The 6,553-nt window shown below is 45.0% G+C and overlaps 1 pseudogene; it reads left to right on the forward strand.

Annotated features, from left to right (window-relative positions):
- Window positions 1-6,057: 6,057 nt before the first annotated feature.
- Window positions 6,058-6,175, forward strand: LOC126199783 (5S ribosomal RNA; annotated as a pseudogene).
- The last annotated feature ends 378 nt before the right edge of the window (window positions 6,176-6,553 follow it).

Below are 6,553 nucleotides of genomic sequence, written 5' to 3' on the forward strand. Positions count from 1 at the left end.
TACCGTTGCGCGCACCTGACGCGGTAACAATAGTATGTAAGCGCAGCAGACAGGGAAGGGGAAGCATCCTAACGAAGATCTACTGAGATAACCGACTTTGACAAAGGGTAGATTATTATTATCCAGAGCCTGTCAACGAGTATCTCGATAGCGGCGAAGCTGATAGAATGTTCAGTGGTACTGTAGTGAGCACGTACAGAAAGAGGTGAAAGACAGAGAAACTATCACTAGGCGCTAAATGGTTGGACGACCACCACTCTTCACAGAACGTTGTGTTCGGAGACTTCTAGACTCAGTAAAGTAAGATAGATGGTAATCTGTGGCATCTCTGTCGAGAGAGCACAATACTGATGCACGAACACGTGTTTCGGAGCACACCGTTCGTCGTACATTGCTGGACATGGAGCTCTGCAGCAGACCACCCCTGTGTGTTCACATCTTGACCCAACGACATCGTCAATTACGATTGCAGTGGCACGGGACCACCAGGAATCGACCGTCGATCAATAGAGCTGTGTCGACTTTTCGGGTGTATCACATTTTTGCTACACTAGGTCAATGGTCGTCTCTACAAACGTCGTCATCGAGGTAAACGTCGGCTCCAAGCGTGTAGGACGCCATGGACGCTGGGGGCAATACCTCCATAAACCTACTAACTGACTTTCGGATTCCTAATACCGAGAATCAATTATGTATTTCATACCAACGACGGATGAAGAAGCTATTAAGCAGTTGGTCTTAAGCCGGCCGCTGTGGCCGAGCGGTTCTCACACTGACTTCCCTTTGTACCATTTAAGCCACCAAAATAAAAATAATTAATACATCTCTCTTGGTTTCTTTGGTTACGTCGTTGCCGGAAGTCAGATTTTTAGCGTTTTCTACAACAAACCAGTTTATTCTTTTTTATATTTGCGTTATGAGCCCTGACGGGAAGGTTCGTACACGTGTACAGCCAGCCGAACAAATGCAATATGACGGAACCGAAGGGACAACGATTCCTTGTTCAAATTCGATGGAAGGGGTCGATTTCTCTTTGGGCGTAATAAAGCTAACATCTCTTAACCTGGTAACGCCGTTTATCTTTGATGTTAGCTTCTCTTTGCTGAATTTTTCCTGATGGGTTAAGCTGGTACAAGCTAATTTCACTCCCACTATCTACGGTTAGCTCTAAACTTACTTATTTTCACCTATTTTCACTGTTATGAATTCAAACACACAGGAAAGGAAATGGTGGGAGAGAAAAGGAGTGCGACATATAAAATAAACGGAAATGGGTCTATTTTTCTGTTCAAAGGGCACAGTATGTCATTATAATGGGAAGACGGTCATTCATATACCACCCAAAGATACCAAATTGGGATCGTGAACGTAGTGGAGCGACGATAACAACTCCACTCCTGGCCTACCACTTTCTACGGACTTGTGGATGGACTGAGAAGCATTTATGGAGGTTTCGTACCACCGGGGGATCTTCTACATCTACATCTACATCCATACTCCGCAAGCCACCTGACGGTGTGTGGCGGAGGGTACCTTGAGAACCTCTATCGGTTCTCCCTTCTATTCCAGTCTCGTACTGTTCGTGGAAAGAAGGATTGTCGGTATGCTTCTGTGTGGGCTCTAATCTCTCTGATTTTATCCTCATGGTCTCTTCGCGAGATTCTCGTACTGTTCATGGAAAGAAGGATTGTCGGTATGCTTCTGTGTGGGCTCTAATCTCTCTGATTTTATCCTCATGGTCTCTTCGCGAGATATACGTAGGAGGGAGCAATATACTGCTTGACTCTTCGGTGAAGATGTGTACTCGAAACTTCAACAAAAGCCCGTACCGAGCTACTGAGCGTCTCTCCTGCAGAGTCTTCCACTGGAGTTTATCTATCATCTCGCGATTACTAAATGATCCTTTAACGAAGCGCGCTGCTCTCCGTTGGATCTTCTCTATCTCTTCTATCAATTCTATCTGGTAGGGATCCCACACTGCTGAGCGGTATTCAAGCAGTGGGCGAACAGGTGTACTGTAACCTACTTCCTTTGTTTTCGGATTGCATTTCCTTAGGATTCTTCCAATGAATCTCAGTCTGTCATCTGCTTTACCAACGATCAATTTTATATGATCATTCACTTCTAATGCGTACTCCCAGATAATTTATGGAATTAACTGCTTCCAGTTGATGACCTGCTATATTGTAGCTAAATGATAAGGGATCTATCTTTCTATGTATTCGCAGCAAATTACACTTGTCTACATTGAGATTCAATTGCCATTCCCTGCACCATGCGTCAATTCGCTGCAGATCCTCCTGCATTTCAGTACAATTTTCAAATGTTACAACCTCTCGATATACCACAGCATCATCCGCAAAAAGCCTCAGTGAACTTCCTATGTCATCCACAAGGTCATTTATGTATGTAAATAGCAACGTTCCTATGACACTCCCCTGTGGCACACCTGAAATCACTCTTACTTCGGAAGACTTCTCTCCATTGAGAATGACGTGCTGCGTTCTGTTATCTAGGAACTCTTCAATCCAATCACACAACTGGTCTGATAGTCCACGTGCTCTTACTTTGACCATTAAACGACTGTGGGGATCTGTATCAAACGCCTTGCGGAAGTCAAGAAACACGGCATCTACCTGTGAACCCGCGTCTATGGCCCTCTGAGTCTCGTGGACGAATAGTGCAAGCTGGGTTTCACACGACCGTCTTTTTCGAAACCCATGCTGATTCCTACAGAGTAGATTTCTAGTCTCCAGAAAAATCATTATGCTCGAACACAATACGTGTTCCAAAATTCTACAACTGATCGACGTTAGAGATATAGGTCTATTGTTCTGCACATCTGTTCGACGTCCCTTCTTGAAAACGGGGATGACCTGTGCCATTTTCCAATCCTTTGGAACGCTACGCTCTTCTAGAGACCTACGGTACACCGCTGCAAGAAGGGGGGCAAGTTCCTTCGCGTACTCTGTATAAAATCGAACTGGTATCCCATGATGTCCAGCGGCCTTTCCTCTTTTGAGCAATTTTAATTGTTTCTCTATCCCTCTGTCGTCTATTTCGATATCTACCATTTTGTCATCTGTGCGACAATCTAGAGAAGGAACTACAGTGCAGTCATCCTCTGTGAAACTGCTTTGGAAAAAGACGTTTAGTATTTCGGCCTTTAGTCTGTCATCCTCTGTTTCAGTACCATTTTGGTCACAGAGTGTCTGGACATTTTGTCTGCCACGTTAATTAGCGGAACAATTTGTAAAACCTACAACAGTGCCACTACGTGCTGTCTCTCAGGTCGTCTAGACGTGAACGTTGCAGCGCAGTAGGTCAGTATTGTCGCTACCATGTTCACCGTTGCTGTTCATTAAGAGCTAAATTCCGGATTGGGCTATTAGCAAAGTGGACAGAGGTGCGAACTCTTCGGTGGTGACGGCTGCGCAAGAAAAACGGGCGGGAATGCTGAATGCCGCGGGGTGGGGGGCGGGCGCGGCGCGCGCCACTTGTTAAGTGAATTCAGGAGCCGCCGCTGGCGGTACGTGTGGGCAACAGCTCGCTGCGAAACACGGCCGCCTGAAAACTTAATTACCGCTCATGAATTATATATGTGACCGGGCTGGCCGCCGCCGCCTGTTCTACTGCACCCACCTCCATCCGGCTGCTGGATTTTGGTGTCTCCGGAACTCACCTCTGAATACCAATGCAAGGGGCAAACCCGGCACGTGTGTTGCTGGGTCTTCCCGCAAGGGTCCGAGAGAGCTGGATTGTTCAGGCCACCGTGCGTCAGCCAAAGTCACACGTGTTCCAAAAAAACTCTTCCAGAAATGGCTTGGTGTCATAAGCTTTGCTGCGCGGTAACGCCATCTTGTCGAAATCATTAATATTTGATTTCGTCTTCCTTCAGCTGGCCACTGAAACAGTGGATAATTAAACAATAACGTTCACTGTTCACGGTTTTTCCAGAAGATGAAAGTCCAATTGCTAACTGTTGTGAGGGGTCCACTTGTTTGTGGAGCCCGATTTTGTAATATAATTAATGAAAAATGACCTAAAACGGTTGTCATATGTAGAACAGATTGTATCTCTGACACCACTGAACGAAAGATATTGTCTGAGCGGCAGAATCGATTTTAGTAGGAGCGCGCAGGAGCGCAGTGGCAGTTGTCGTTGCACTCTGTTGTAGGCAGGATGTAAGAATTAAAGCTAGTGGCTAGCGGTGAGAATTTAGCAAAAACAGACATAATGTCTGATAGGATAGCCGAAATCAGTGATTTTACAATGCTACTTATAATCCGTCTTGATTGCAAATTGTTTATTCATATGACCGGTTTCGGTTCCTCTAGAACCATCTTCAGATCTGATATTTCGGTTTCAGGAGTAACCCGTCCAAATACAACAACTTTCACATGCCTATGTGACGCATGTGTTGAATAAATAGTGTTTTACCACGATAGGATTATCGCCATATTAATTAATGCTGGCAGGAATTCGCCAAAGTGTTTGTAACACTTCGACCGGTTAAATCACAATATATATGTGCTGGTAAGTTTAAGAATTCGCAGATAAGACAGCCGGCTCCGAAGCACAACCCAAAGTTAAAGACGCTTCTCCGACTCGACTTCTAATAAAAATATTGTGATAAATGAGTTGTAAATCAATAGCAGAACTCACTAACCAGAAAAATTAGTTACTACAAAAAATACGATCACCAGTTCACTACGGACAATCCAATGCGTAAATAATTTGCTACCCCAGAATGATTTTCCTAATTTGAATGAACTTGAGCGTTTACCGTAAAGTAAATGTCCTGCGAACACAAAGCGAAAATTTTCCTATGCGATTAAAAATTTAATTACTCTGACTTAAAGAATCACTTCCTGCCCAATCTGCAAGGAAAGCTAGTATTAAAGCTTTAACGGCAACAGTGGGACTCAATGTAGACGTACACGAGATGGAAAACGCATTACGACACCACAACGGTTACTAGCACAACTGCCCGCATCTCGTGGTCGTGCGGTAGCGTTCTCGCTTCCCACGCCCGGGTTCCCGGGTTCGATTCCCGGCGGGGTCAGGGATTTTCTCTGCCTCGTGATGGCTGGGTGTTGTGTGCTGTCCTTAGGTTAGTTAGGTTTAAGTAGTTCTAAGTTCTAGGGGACTTATGACCACAGCAGTTGAGTCCCATAGTGCTCAGAGCCATTTGAACTAGCACAACTTTTAATGCTGTAGTCTGTTCAGAACTATTCACATAATTCTTCTGAATAACGAGTGAAATAATATTGCACTCAAAATGGTTATTCAACGCCGAAATACTGGATGCCAAGACACAAAATCGTGAATTCAGTCGAATGCAATTCATAAGTTAGAAAATAAGAAAAATATGGGTGTTATACTACTTGTTAGCAAAAAAATTAAGTCAGTTTCTTGCATTGCTCTGATTACTTTCCAAATTTAAAACTTAAGGTCTCATAAAAAAAATTTAATTTTTGAATCTGTTGAAAGCTCAAGAAAGATACTTTTAATTTATCATTGCAGACAACCTTAGTGGCTCATACAGTCGTTCCTTCTTTTGTTTTTCCTGGTTTTGGTCACGTACCTTCATGAAATCGGCATGTTAATTACTGAATTTGGCAATGCTTGTGGTAGGGAATGCCCGCACGCCCGGCCTGCCGCCACTCCTCTCCGCCCACGATGGAATTTGTGTGATCCACCAGTCTGCATCTAGTGTTATCTCATGCGAAATTGTGCGAACGTTGTCGAAATGTCTGCGAAGCGTTTAACTGAGACGTGACATCGGTACCAACCTAGTATTCACGTAGTCGGATATGGGAAACCGCCTAAAACCACATCCAGGTTGGCCAGCACGCCGACCCTCGTCGTTGATCCGACGGATGGACTCGATCTGGGACCGCCGCAGCTCCCCGAACACCGTAAGGGGCGTACTAACGTGCGTGGCTATCGGGGTGAGGGGGGAGTAGAGGTTCTCTCCCGTATTATGCGAATTATTCCATTAACACAATGACACTGTGTTGTGATTAGGAATAGTTGTAAGATCTTATATCAGATGCCAACGACCTTGCCGGAGTGGTAACACCGGTTCCCGTCAGATCACCGAAGTTAAGCACTGTCGGGCTGGGCTAGTACTTGGATGGGTGACCATCCGGCTTGCCGAGAGCTGTTGGCAAGCGGGGTGCACTCAGCCCTTGTGAGGCAAACTGAGGAGCTACTTGATTGAGAAGTGGCGGCTCCAGTCTCGTAAACTGACATACGGCCGGGAGAGCGGTGTGCTGACCACCTACCCCTCCATATCCTCATCCAGTGACGCCTGTGGTCTGAGGATGACACGGCGGTCGGTCGGACCATTGGGCCTTCCAAGGTCTGTTTGGACGGAGTTATATCAGATAATAATGACACGACGATATTGACAAATACTAACTACAAAAATCACAATTGTATTGTTATTAATACTATCGAAGTATTCACTGGGACAGCCTTTTAGTTACTAAAAATTCTTAACTACGATTATTAAAAAATTTCGACGTGTTGATTAGGGCCTTCATCA

This window comes from Schistocerca nitens, chromosome 8, assembly GCF_023898315.1.
Source record: "Schistocerca nitens isolate TAMUIC-IGC-003100 chromosome 8, iqSchNite1.1, whole genome shotgun sequence".
NCBI lineage: Eukaryota > Metazoa > Arthropoda > Insecta > Orthoptera > Acrididae > Schistocerca > Schistocerca nitens.